The sequence below is a fragment of the Phacochoerus africanus genome, chromosome 2 (genome assembly GCF_016906955.1).
Source record: "Phacochoerus africanus isolate WHEZ1 chromosome 2, ROS_Pafr_v1, whole genome shotgun sequence".
In the NCBI taxonomy this organism is placed as follows: domain Eukaryota; kingdom Metazoa; phylum Chordata; class Mammalia; order Artiodactyla; family Suidae; genus Phacochoerus; species Phacochoerus africanus.
In genome coordinates, this window is record NC_062545.1 from 232,513,965 (window position 1) to 232,528,791 (window position 14,827).

Consider the following 14,827-nt stretch of genomic DNA (forward strand, 5'->3'; position numbering starts at 1 on the left):
CTCCTCCAGCACTGCCTGCCTTTGTTCTTTTTCTCCTCTTTGAGCCTGCTTTAAAGTCTGTTGCTCTCACCACTTTCACATGAACCAGAGGAAATACCGTCTCTTGGGATTCTTGGCTATGACTCCACAAATTCCTTTGAGCCTGAAGTAACTCATATTACTTCAGAGAACTCTCTCAGCCAGGAGAATAAATTCTCAAATATTTAGTCTTCCCTCCCAGAGTTTCCAAAAATGCAAACTTAGATCAGAATTTTTCAGAGTTTTCCAGAGATTTAAACAAGCTTTACAAGTGTCACCTTGTACTCATTAAAATAAATGGAATTGTCCCCTCTAGGTTTCTAAAGGCTCTCTCCATGTAGAGCCAGGCAATAAGGATGGGGCATGGTTAGACTGGTCACACTTGGTCTCATACATCCTACTCTCTTGGGTCAAAATACCTCCCCAGATCCCAAACAAATCTGTTTATTGGGTTATACAAATCCCTCTGTAGAGGCCAGACAGAGACTAAGAGATCTTTTAAAGAGGGTAAAGGGTGAGATTGAATCAGAAATACCACTGTAACATGCCATGCAAGTGATATCAATATTTCATAGTTTAACAACTGTCTATCCATCAACAAGGATAAACAAAATGTGATAAATACATACAATGGAATATTATTCAGCCTTTAAAAAGAAGGCAATTTGATATATGCTATAAAAGGATGAACACTGGAAACATTATATCAAGTGGAATAAGTCAGACACAAAAGAGAAAATATTATATGATTCCACTTACAGGAGGTACATAGCTAGAATAGAAAATTCATAGAAACAAAGTAGAAGAAACGTTTCCAGGAGCTAGGGCAAGAGGAATGGAGAGTTACTGTTTAATGCATACAGAGTTTCTTCTAGGGATGGATAGTGGTTATGGTTATGCAATATTGCAAATGTACTTAATGACTGAGTTGTACATCTTAAAATGGTTAAGAGGAGATTCTGTTGTGGCGCAGTGGAAATGACTCTGACTAGTATCCATGAGGAAGTAGGTTCGATCCCTGGTGTCACTCAATGGGTTGGGGATCTGGCTTTACCAGGAGCTGTGGTGTAGGTCACAGATGTGGCTTGGATCCTGCATTGCTGTGGCTGTAGTATAAGCTGGAAGCTGTGGCTCCGATTTAACCCCTAGCCTGGGAAACTCCATATGCTGTGGATTTGGCCCTAAAAAACAATAATAATAATAATAGTAATAAATAAAATAAAATAAAATGATTAAGACAGTAAATTTTGTTATGTATACTTTATCACAATTTAAAGAAATTGCAGTGCTTGCTTCAGCAACATATACACTAAAATTGGAACAATACAGAGATTAGCAGGATGACACATAAATTCATGAAATGTTCCATATTTATACAAAAAACATTGAATCGCTATGATATATACCTGAAACTAATGCAATATTTCCTTATTTATTTATTTATTTTTTGTCTTTTTAGGGCCACACCGGCGGCATATGGATTTCCCAGGATAGGGGTCAAATCTGAGCTATAGCTGCCCGCCTACACCACAGCCACAGCAACTGCAGGATCTGAGCCATGTCTGCAACCTACACCACAGCTCATGGCAACACCAGATCCTCAACCCTCTGAGTGAGGCCAGGGATCAAACCTGCATCCTCATGAATACTAGCGGGGTTTGTTACTGCTGAGTCACAACAGGAACTCCATATTTTTCCATTTAAAAAAATTTGTTTAATAATAAATGTTTTCTAACTCTTAAGCCAATGCTTACTTAGTATAAAACCCAGACATTAAGATGTGACTATGCTTTTCCTCAGCTAGCTAACTTATTACTGTACTAACAAACATCAAATATTTATCTTATTTTCCTGTTGTCTAGTTTCTACCAGTCAAAGGGGCCTTACAGGGGCCTTTTTTTCTTATGCATTACAGCATCTTTCTCTTTGGGATAAAGCTCAAACAATGTATTATTGACTTTCTTTGGAGGATTTCAAAGCCTGATGAACCAGGAAGTTTTCATTACAAAGTCAAGTTTTTAGTCACATGAATTACCCATATATATTCAGAAATGATTCCCTCTAATATCCTGTGAGTTTGTAGAAGTTTCTTATGAGATTTCATTAGAAAACTTAAGCAGCTGTAAAAAAGCAAAATCATAGGCTAACACTATGTATTTAGCAAACTCAGAAATTATTGAATTCAAAACACTGATGAAACTTAACAGTGGAACCTTATGATCCCATAATGTTATGTCTTTGTGCTAGGGTCCTGAAGACACACCATCCCTTATCTCAAGGACACTGTGTGAGTGGGCAAGGCACATAACAACACATCATTTAAATAAGGTTAGGAAGTAGTTTGTGATCAAGTGCCACAGTGAGTGCAGATAAGTGCTATGGGAAGTCTAGGGAGAAAGGAAGAGTAGAGTCTGAATAGTCATTATAGGGATGGACAATCTAAAGTGAATGGGGGATAAGCATGGAGAGCAAGGAAGCTACTTGAAGAAGAGACAGAATCTGAAAGGATGATCACATATGAGGGAGGAGGAGGGCACAGAAGGGAGCCCCAAAGCTATAATAAGGGATTTATTCTAGGAAGCAGAAAGTAACATGAAAAACAGAGGCAGAAGCCTACTGGGGTGAAGAGAGAGTTGTTTGAATGACTGAAAAGGATCTACTAGGTGTGTGACTAAAGTCCCATGTGCCAGAAAACACTTCTGCTGGAAATTTTGCAACCAAAAAATACCACACTTGTGTCTACTGGGTAGGTAGTGAGTTGAGAGGTAGTATCAAAATCTACACATGCTTATGACTGGGTGTTGTGCATATAAATATTTTTTAAAATGCCATATTTGTTTCATGCTTGATACAACCTATATTTACAACTATTCTTGATATTATAACCTAACCTCTTTAAACTGTAAAATCAAATAACTTCATAATTTTCATTTTAATTTTCAAAATGAAATGCCAGTTAAGGCACACTCACTTCCAGGATTTAATATGAATTAAATAGAATATGGGGGGAACCCATTCTAAGCTGGCTCACTTCAAGTAGTCTTTTTCCTGAATCAACCCTTTTCAGATCATGGGGCTTCCTATAGGTCTTAACAGGTTTAACTCAGCCCCAGCCAGAATTAGATCCCACTATCATATTTCTAGGCTTTTGAGAGCAAATGTGGGTACCTATTATCAAATGCTCAGGAACTTCTGAGTCTGTATGAAACCAATCCAGCATTTGGGTTGTTCACACAAATGTAGTAACTCAGACACAAGGGATTAAAATATCGAACCCTTACCAGGTACAATTAATTGCCCAGCAAATGTAAGCATAGGGACTGAAAACAAACAAGAGATTCATGGATCTAAAGGTCACCATCATCTCAACGATGGAATCTAATGTAGATTCCTGCTCTCTTCAGAGCTCACACTATATATTATCATTAGGAGCAAGACACTGAATCAGTTCTCTTAAGATGCGAGGCTGTTTCCATGGTGACAAGAGTGCACTCCTTTCAACTCCAGGACAAATGAAGGGAGCATTCAGTAAATCAGGCAATTTCTGAGTATTTTCAAAGCTAGAAACAGACAGATAATGGCTAAAAGTCTTAACAAACACTGATTTGTTTCATTTCTAAGAGCAGAGGAGACCAATGACGGGAAAAAGTATGAGAACTGCATCCCAAACAAATATTGACCCTGGATCAAGTGTGAAATACACCTGATCCTCAGAGGGGCTTATCTTGTCAAATGAAATTATGTTGGCTTCACCCTGGATGGCACTCACATTGTAACTGCCATGCATTCAGGCAGAAAACAGCAATAGGAAATTTTTGATGAGATTTTTCCTATCAGGCCAACTGAAGTGGTACTTTCTAACACCAAGGATGGTTAATCTCATGTTTTCAAATGGTGACAATGAGCTCAAGATTCTAAATAATTTTCAAGTCTGTATAATTCTGTCTTTTGTAAACTGCCTGTTAGACAATTTTCTATGGAGTGCAACATCATATATGTTCACTTGTTAGAATTCACATAGAATCACTCTAAAGAAAGACCACCATTACTTTTACAGACCCTCTTGGCCAAACTTGAAGTTGGATGGCCATAGATTAGCAAGAGTCTTGTCAGGAATTGTAATTTCCACAAAACAATGTCAAAGCCATCCCTCACAGCTCATTAGATCTGTTTATTTTAAAAATATGGATCTGCATTTATTCAACAAGAGAAAACCCTCACCAGAGCCAAAACAAGAAAGAAAAAAAAAACCCTCACTAGTGCATCAGAGTACCTTCCATCAGATCATTATCAAATTATTTTCTTGAGAAATGTCCACAGGTTTGAAGGACACACCTTCCACCTTCTACATGGTTCGCAATAATGGCCACACTTTAGAATCATCTGAAGAGTTTAAAACAGAAGGCCTACCTTCAGGGATTTTGATTCAGTTGCTCCAAGGTGAGATCCAGGCAGGCTATTTTTAGAAGGCCCCCTGGTAATTCTAAGGTGTAGCCTAGGTTGGAGACTATTGGCACCCAGAGGCTGTTAGGAGGCTTAGACCTAATGAGTTCACTTTTTAAAGCACTTATTACACAAGTTATACATGAATACATTTCTCCATACACAAAAGGTTAAAATATAACAGCTAAATCCTGCCTTGGCCACCTCCACTCCTCCCCTCAAACCCTCTCTCAGGGATGGGTGCTCTTTTAGAATTTTTCTATTTACTTACATACCTATGTATTTTCACTGGTATATGAGTGAATATACATATATGTGAAAATGCATGTACATTTCATTTCTCAAAATAATTTTTAACATGTATCATACCACACATATTGCTCTGATGCTCTGTTTTTCCTTAACAATATGCCTTTGAGTTCTTTCCATGTGGTACTTCTCTGACTCATTATTTGTAACTGCTGCACAGTAGGCACATGCCACAGTTATTTTTAGAAGCCATTCTTCTAAATCCATGCTGTCCAATATGGTAGCCACTAGCTACAAGTGGTTATCGAATATGTGAGTGAGGCTGGTATGAGTTGAAGTGGGCCATAAGTATAAAACACATGCCAGATTTTGAATACTTACTAAGAAAAAATATATAATTAATATTTTTTTTACTTTAATTGTATGTTCAAAGGTTAATGTAACAAATAAAATACAGCATTAAAAAAATACAGCATTAAAAAAAAGAAAGTTCCTGTTATGGCTCAGTGGTAACAAGCCCAACTAGCCTCCATGAGCATGTAGGTTTGATCCCTGGCCTTGCTCAGTGGATTTAGCATTCAGCATTGCCATAAGCTGTGATGTAGGTTGAAACATAGTTCAGATCCCAAGTTGCTGTGGCTGTGTCGCAGGCTGGCAGTTGCAGCTCTGATTCAACCCCAGCCTGGGAACTTCCATATGCTGCAAGTGCAGCCCTAAAAAGCAAAAAAAAAAGGGGGGGGAGCATTAAAAGCAATTTCAGCTGGTTTTTTTCATGTCTATTAATTATTAATGCAATGATTAGAAAATATAAAATTTACTTCCATGGCTCACCTTGTATTTCTACTCAATGGTTCTATCTTAAAAGATGGGCATTTAGAATATTTGTAGTTCATTTGACATAACAAAGAAAGTGCCCCAGTAGACATTCTTATACATTAGCGGTTCTCAACAGGAAGCAATTTTGCCCTGCAGGGGACACTTGGCAATGACCAGACACATTTTTGGCTGTCACACTGGAACTGCTACTGGCATCAAGTGGGTAGAGGCCAGGGATGCTGCTAAACATCCTACAGTGCACAGGACAAAGAACTGCCTGGCCCCAAATATCAATAGTGCTGAGGCTGAGAAATCCAATTATTCATCAATTGTTGTCCACATGTAGGATTGCTGCCCAAGGGGGAATCTTACATCAAAAAATTGCTCTTGAAATGTTTATAGACACCATAAAACTGCCCTCCAGAGAGGATGTGCCAGTCAGCATTTCCCATCAGCAGGGCGTGGTGAGAATATTCAAATTAATCATTTAAGAACAAAAAATAAACCTGGCTGAGAAAAGATCGAAAGGCTTCAACATGTCCACTAAATGTTCTGAGCTCTTACTCTCACCAACAAGAATGACAATACACCTCTTAAGTTCCAGAGTTTTCAATAATGTCTGGAGGTTTAATTTACTCCCAACCCCTTAAAAAATGGTCTTCTTTGCTCTCAGAACATAATTCATCTGGAGTCCTAGCATTATTAATTTATAACTAACTAAACTAAACAACTAACTAGTATATCTCTCTGCTTTTCAAATGTGGTGAAAATTTGAATCATGGGACAATGAGCTACAAGTCTCAAATATTTCGCTAATTTTTCAAAAATTACTTGTATTTATCTTCATCCACACCAAGAGCCCTAGAGCAGTGTTTTCCCAGCAAAGGTTACCCTTTGAATGACCTCCATATGTAGTAACTGAAAATACAAGTTATGTGCCAGGGCCAGGTGTTTGTTCTCAAATGTACCATCCATTTATTCGTTAGAGGTGATCCTGCCAAACAAGTCAGCACGTAGAAACACATTACCGACCTCAATCTGTTATTCAAATCCAGAGGTAACATTGTTATGAAATGCATTCTTCCCATATTTGCATTTTAACTAATCTTTTTCAGAAAGCAAGGTTATTAACCTTCTCCAATTTTCAATTTTCGTATTTACAAAACTGCAAATTGTGGCAAACATGCTTCATGTCCCAACTTCTCTGCCTGACAAACCTAAGGTACTTGACAGCCATACACATTTTTCAGGAGAATCTTGCCTCTTATAAGCTTCCCCTGTTATGAACGCCTCGTAAAGAACTAATTTTAACTTTCCAGAGTGAATATTAATCACGAATGCATTCTCAGTATGAGAGCATGCAAAATGAGATGAGTGCTAGAAACTATTACAATTAGTTCTGACATCACCATTTCCCCCCACAGCTTTAAATATATAAATATAAATATATATGCACATATACATATTTTTTGAGAATGTATATATGTGTGTGTATGATTGGGTCATTTTGCTATACAGCAGAAATTGAAGAAACATTGCATATCGACTATACTTTAATCAACAATTTTTTAGAAGATTAAAAAAATTAAGGTACTCACATATATATATCTATTTTGTTTGTTTGGTTTTGGTAGGGGCGTTTTCAGAGTTAAAGTATTCAACCCATGGCCATGATGACATTTACCATGTCCTGATCTAAACTGATATCTACTGACTTTCATATTTGGGCCCTTAAAAGTTCTAGATAATAAAAGAAAAAAGAGGGGCAGGAGGAGGACAATGAGGAGGAGGAGAAAGACAGAGAAAAGATTAGCCTATAAGCACATTGAGGAAGGAGAATGCCTTTCTAGTTTACCATCCCATCCACGGCTCCCAGCACAGGTGCTGGCACAGCTAATGTAAACGCAACACGTGATTAAAGAATTCAAGATGGAGAAAACCAGATACCCAGGTTGAAAAAGCACAGAAGTTAGACCAAAAATTTGATTCAGAAGCATAAATAGGGACCTGGCCAAATTCAAAGTACTGGATATGCTGGTGGGAGGTGGGCAGAGCCCCTCTCAAGAGCTATTCTGAAGAGGAAAGGCTGAGAGTGCCTTCCTGGGGTGTAGGAAAGTGGGGGGGGGGTGTAGGGATATAACATCCTTCAGAATCTGTTACAGGGCCCCTCCTCACTCTGCCACTGCTCACCCTTTGCAGCCTGCTGCAGAGGAAATGGGGCTGTGCCCAACAAACCCCGTTCAGCTACCTAGAGAAGGTGGCAAAGATGCTATTTATTTATTTATTTATTTTGCTCTTTAGGGCCACACTCCCAGCATATGGAGGTTCCTGGTCTAGGAGTCAAATCAGAGCTACAGTTGCCGCTCTACACCACAGCTACAGCAATGAAGGATCCAAGCCATGTCTGTGACCTACACCACAGCTCAGGGCAACGCCAGATCCGTGATCCGCTGAGCGAGGCCAAGGATTGAACCCACATCCTCATGGATACTAGTCAGTTCCAAAGATGCAGTTTAGACATCAAAGTGACCCTTCAGAAAACCTTCATGGAACTCAGTTTGTAAATAGAATGTCACACCGCTTCTGAGCTTAGCAGAGCGCTCTGCTGCTTCATCGTCTCAGGGGAACTCACATCAGACAAGATCACCAGTGTCCAGGCAGAAAGGGCCTCTGTTTCATGGAGCCCTGATGAGAAACCCAAGTCCCATGTGCTCTCTTATTTCATTAAAGAGCTCTACTGCTTCAGATGCATTTTTGGCTGAATAGCCAGCCTACTGTATCTCTTTGACCTATTTTTATGGGATAGAAAAAAATAATGTTTCTTCCCTACAGAGGATAGCTTGAACTTACTTGTGCTATTAACATCTTCTGAAATATGTCTCATGCATGCTCTTTTCTTCATCGTGGCAGTGAGGTGGGAACTAACAAAAGGGGCCAAGAAGATCTTGGTGGTGTTAGCACAGTGGCATTTAGGTCACTGCCACCTGGGTGTCTGAGATAGCACAACTAGGGAAGGAAAAAAATACAATGCCAGATGGGGCTGGTGCTTTAGCTCCTTCTCTCCCATGCTGGAGGGGCCAGAACTATCCCTATCAATGGATTTCCTGAGCACCTACCTCTGTCAAGTCTTATGAAATGGCTGTTAACGTGGCAGACATGGTTCCTGCTCCCGAGGAGCTTAGACAATGGCAAGGGAGAGACAGCTCAACAGAAGCCACTTCTTTAAGGTAGACAAATAAATATGTATGCCCCAATTCTAAAGCAATTTCCTCCCAAATTTTAATTGCTTTATTGAGACATAACCTACATACAATAAATGTGTAAAATTCAAAGAGTTTTAGTGTACGTGCTAAATTGTGCAATCATATCCATAATCTCATTTTGGAACATTTTCATTATCCCAAAAAGAAACATTGTACCTATTAGCAGAGATTCCCCATGCTTCCCATGATTTCACCATCTCCGAGACAGGTAAGCACTTAAATAAATGTAAACAAGACACGCTGTGATACTCAATGAAAGGAATTTTAAAAGTACTTTGGAGTGGACAGAGATTAAATCCAACAGGAAGTTTCGACAAGTATCTTGGAAAAAGAAGTACTTAAGGTGGGTCTTATTTGGCAGGTGTAGGTGAAGCATTTTAAATATATGCTCTAAGACTATGCCATCCAATACAGTAGCTATCAGCCACATGTAGCCACTGAGCATTTGAAATATGGCTAGTCCAAAATGGGAATGCTTTAAAAACATACCAGATTTCAAAGACTTAGTATTTATTTATTTATTGCTTTTTAGGGCCACACCCTTGGCATATGGAATTTCCTGGGCTAGGGACTGGAGGTGCAGCTGCAGGCCTATCCCACAGCCATAGCAATGTGGGCTCTGAGTCGAACCTGTGACCTATACCACAGCTCACAGTGATGCCAGATCCTTAACCCACTGAGTGGGGCCAAGCATTGAACCCGCATCCTCATGGTTACTAGTCAGGTTCATTACCACAGAGCCACAACAGCAACTCCCAAAGACTTAGTATTTAAAAATAATGTAAAATATCTCACTAATAATGCTTATACTGAATGCATGTTTATAATAATTTGGATATACTGAGTTAAAAAACATTAAAATTAATTTCATGTATTTAATTTTTGTGCTTCTAAAAATGTTAACAGGATATTAAAATTATCTATTAATCTCAAAAATATATGAACACCTCATACTGCTTAATATAAAAAACAAACAACCCATAAAAAAATGGTCAGAAAATCTGAACAGACATTTTTCCAAAGAAGGCAGACAGATGACCAAAAAAAGCACAAGAAAATATGCTTAACATCACTAATCATTAGAGAAATGCAAATCAAAACTATAATGAGGTACGACTTCCCAATAGTCAGAATGGCCATCATTAAGAAGTCTACAAACAATAAATGCTGGAGAGGGTGTGGAAAAAAAGGGAACCATCTTACATTGCTGGTGGGACTGTAAGCTGGAACAACCACTATGGGAAACAGTAGGGAGGTTCCTTAAAAACCAAGTAACTACCGTACGATCCAGCCATCCCATTCCTGGGCATCTATTCAGAGAAAGACATAACTGGAAAAGATACATACAACCCAATGTTCACTGGAGCACTATTCACAATAGCCAAGACATGGAAGCTACCTAAATATCCATCGACAGAGGAATGGATAAAAAGTTGTGGTACATACATTCAATGGAATATTACTCAGCCATAAAAAGAATGAAATAATGCCATATGCAGCAACATGGATGGACCTAGATGTTATCATACTGAGTGAGGTAAGTCAGAAAGAGAAAGACAAATATCATGAAATCATTAATATGTATAATCTAATAAAAATGATACAGAAGAACTTACAAAAAACTCAAAGATTTAGAAAATCAAATCAATGGCTACCAAAGGGAATATGAGGGGGGAGGGATAAATTAAGAGTTTTGGATTAACATATACACACTACTATACATAAATTAGATAAGAAACAAGGACCTACTATATAGCACAGGGAACTCTACTCAATATTCTGTAATAATCTATATAGGAAAAGAATCTGAAAAATAATGGATATATATAAACATTAAACTGATTCACTTTGCTCTACACCTGAAACTAACAATCTTTTAAGTCAACTATACTCCAACAAAATTATTAAAAATGAAATTATCTCTACGGGTCATTTATACTTCTGTTAGACAATGCGGCTCTAAGAAATAAAGATGGCAGAGGGTAGTTCTATGTATAGTTTTCTAAGGTATCTCCATACTATTCTCCATAGTGGTTGTACCAGCTTACATTCCCACCAACAGTGCAGGAGGGTTCCCTTTTCTCCATACCTGCTTCAGCATTTGTTATTTGTGGACTTATGAATGATGGCTAATCTGACTGGTGTGAGGTGGTATCTCATGGAAGTTTTGATTTGTACTTCTCTAATAATCAGTCTAGTCACTTATGATGGAGCATGATAATGTGAGAAAAAAGAATGCATACATGTATGTGTAACTGGGTCACCATGCTGTACAGTAGGGAAAAAAATAATGTATAGAGGAAAATTTTTTAAATTTTTTTAAATTTTTAATTAAAAAATTTTAAAAAAAAAAGATGTCAGAGGATATATTGGGATCATTGACTGAAATCATTGAAAAATCTGAGAGATGTGACAAGAAACAAACTTGAAAAAAGAAGGTGAAGGTCTAGCTATTACGGGCTTAGGTGACCTCCAATGCCAAGCAGTTTGAATTTTGGTCTGGATGTAACAGAGAGTCAAAAGTTTGGAAAGGGAAGTAAAAAAAAATCAAATCAGTGCTTTAGAAAGTAGATGTTGGCAACCCCTAGTCAATAGTATTGACAAAAGTAACAAGACCAAAAAACACCGCCTTCACCAACTCTCCAAACTCATAAAAATGCTGGATCAAATGTAACACCACAAAAATACACAGCCAGGCTCGAAAAAGTAGAACAGGGGACTCCCAGCTGGCATAAACAGAAGGAATTAAGTGTCAGAGCAATAGGTTAAGAAGCTCAGGACACAGGCCATTAGAAATGGAGCTGAAGCTTTCATATCTGTGTGGAGAGAGGAGCCCAGGTCACTGCCCTGCACAAAAAGGGATGAGAAATTGAATCACATGCATCTAACTGGCACTAGAAAAACTCCTCCCAATGGATACAAACTTAGAAAAGAGAAGTGCATAAAAAGACAAGGAGCCAATGCAGGATCCTGTAAAAAAAAGAGTACAGGAGAATTGGGAGATGGTGCTGCCTGGTGAGCTAACTAAAGTCAATGTCAAGAAGAGAGGGGTGGGTAGTGGGACCATATGCTATGGACAAAGATGAGACAGTGCCTTTGACATGGTGAAGAGAGGTTCCCCAAGGGCCTCAAGGAGAAGAGTATTGGGCACAGTGACTGGAAAAGAAAAAAGCAAGAGTAGCAAACATGAACTTCTCTCAATGTTTTATTTTTTATTTTATTTTTTCTTTTTTGGGGGCCACACATGCAGCATATGGAAGTTCCCAGGCTAGGGGTAGACTCACAGCAGCTGTCCACCTAACAGCCACAGCCACAGCAACACGGGATCTTTAACCCAGAGTGAGGCTGGGGCTCAAACCCTCATTCTCATGGATACTACTCATGGTTCAATGTTTTAGAAGTGAGGTGGAGAGACGGGCTGTTGGTGGCTTGAAGAGAAAAGCAGAGCAAAGAGATTTCTTTTCAGCAATAAAAGACACTCAGTGGAAGTCATTCAGAGAAAAGAGTGATTCTAAAGATCAAGAAGTAGGATCAATGAAGGAGCAAGATTAGAGCAGGAGGATGACCACAGATGGAGCCTTCGAAAAGGGAAGGGGTGTTGATGTCCGCCAGAGGTTCAGGGTAATGCTCATTTAAGCCACAGAGCTATTCTGGAGCAGGGAGCACAGTGGCCGAGGGCATGACATATTTGACACCGCTGCTATTAGATTGAAAGGAGTCCCCAGAAACAGTGATGAGTGGCAGGGAGGGCCTGGCTCCCACAAACACGATGTCAGAAGTGGTTCAAACTGAGGTTTCCCAGGGTTGCCCAGGGCTACATGCAAAAGAGTACAACAGAGTGTTGAAGCAGTGAAGCTTTGCTAAGGATCCAACTGGGTATGGGGAACGGTGAAACCAAAATGAGAGGGAAAGACTGGGAGACACTGGGGCTAGAGACCAGGCCCCCCAGTACAGCATGGAGCAAAGGCCAGCCTGTGCTGCTTACATGTTACAGGCAATTAACAGTTGAATGAGAAAAAATACTCATTTTGCCATTTATATTTGTCCTCAACAGTATAGTCATTTAAGTAAATGGTCAGCATTATGTCAATTTCTAAGTGGGAAAAGCTACAGAAATATTAAAACATAATGTAGCAACTGCTTTCCTTCAGCCCTTTTGCTTTTCAATTCCATCATTCACTCATTTAATCATTCTGGTGCTCCTACAATATGCCAATCTCTGGAGGATGAGAATATAAAAGAGTAGGATGCACGTTTTATTTAACCTGCAACTAAACATTTATCCTGAGAATGTAAATCCAGTGACTTTGAGGCCTCCGTTTATAGACAAGCCAAGAAAATAGTCATTGGTCCTTTCTCTCTGGAGCTAGAGGAAGGTCGTGGATGGACTAAAAAAAAGTCAGGAGTCCTTGATTTTGATGCTAGCTTGGGTGTCACCTGATGGGAAAATCTGTTTATCTGTTTTCACCTAGAGTGTATTTTCAGTGTGGAAATGCTGGTGTTCTAGCAGCACTGAGGAACAAGTGAACAAGGTGACTGAGGCCAAAGGACATGGGAAAAACCCTAAGCAGAATGTACTGAAAAGCCCCTGAAAACTCTTGGTGAAGCAGGAAAAGCAGGTATTTGGAAAACTATAAGCAGGTATTTTGTCTTCATGGACAATGAGAGATTTTTTTTTTTTCTGGGGCAGTGAATGCTAAGGATTTGAAAAAGGAACAGTCATAGTGACAACAAATGTTTCACAAGAAAAAAATATCAGTGGAAGAAACAGAAACCTAACTTGGAGGAAGGAAAGATTATAAAATGTGTCTGTAAAAGTATATGAACTGGGAAATATCAAATAAATCTTCTTCCTATCTTGGATCAGTCTTACCTTTTGGACATTTGTCTCTTCCCGCCTCTTTCTTTCATAAATTAAAAACAAATATATACTTCTTAGTTCTACAGAATATGAAATGGGACCTTAGTTCCAAGGACCTTCCAAAGATATCTTACAAGAGGCAATTCTGCTTCAATATGCAATAAGTTGATCTGTGGCCTGTGAGCCACAGTTTTTAAAAATATTTGTCAGACTCTTAATTTGTAGTTAGAAGCTAAAACTAACTAGCTACAAATTAAAAAATCAAATTAGTTTGAATTAGCCAAGGTAATGGAGTCTATCAAAGAAATCAAATATTTTAAAGCAATAAATTAGCCTAAACGGCAATCCGAGCCTTGCAAATCTTGCAAAAACCTGCTGCCTGTGTGTCTCCTGGGGACTCTGTACATTTTAAAAATGAGGTCAGGCCACATCCAATTACCAGGGTGAACACAGGATACTTCAGAATGTTTTGGGGTCATAATTTAATGAGCTATAGCAATAACTTGCTAAGTGTTCCATGGCTGGTTTCATGAAGATAATATTACATGTGGATGAGCACAGGTCCATAAGTGATTGGGAATTACAGGTATAAGCCATGAATAATAAGCCCTGAAACACACTGTTAGTGCTAATGAATACTTAGTGACATTTTTTCAGCTAAAATTAGATTATAGGTTACTTTAATACTCTGCATGGAAATTACTTTTCTCAAACCTTGAAAACTGCCAGAGAGTAATCTAGTTCGAATCTTTCTGAATAAAGGATGTTGAGGATGCAGAAGAGGGGAGCAGTAGCAGTGAAGATTGAGGCTTCAGCTTCCACTGGGATATAATTGACCTATGCTCAAATGTCGATTATATCCCAGTATCGAATTGAATGTAAGTTAGCTGGCTCCCCTTCTATGGTGTCGGCAGACTCTATGATGGAGTGAAGTGGGCATGAGGGAAGGCAAGGGATGCGCAGCAGAATGAGGAAGATCTTTCACCAAAACCTTGAAGAGACTCAGATGCTTGATGTCAAATGGAGAACCATCACGGCTCAAAGACAGTCAGAGGCCAAAAACAACTGGACTCCTTGTACCCTCTAAGTACAACCTATGTCTGCTTTTCTGTGGTCACTAGACCAGAGGTTGGGGGAATTTGGGGGTTGGCATCCTACTACCTCTATCTCAGGGAGG

The 14,827-nt window shown here is 39.0% G+C and overlaps 1 protein-coding gene and 1 pseudogene across 2 annotated transcripts in view; one reads left to right on the top strand and one right to left on the bottom strand.

Annotated features, from left to right (window-relative positions):
* The window catches only part of GNA14 (G protein subunit alpha 14), a 203,068-nt gene that overhangs the window by 123,019 nt on the left and 65,222 nt on the right, over positions 1 to 14,827 (bottom strand). The gene's annotated exons all lie outside the window — the stretch shown is intronic.
* Positions 1,304 to 1,393, top strand: LOC125121695 (uncharacterized; annotated as a pseudogene).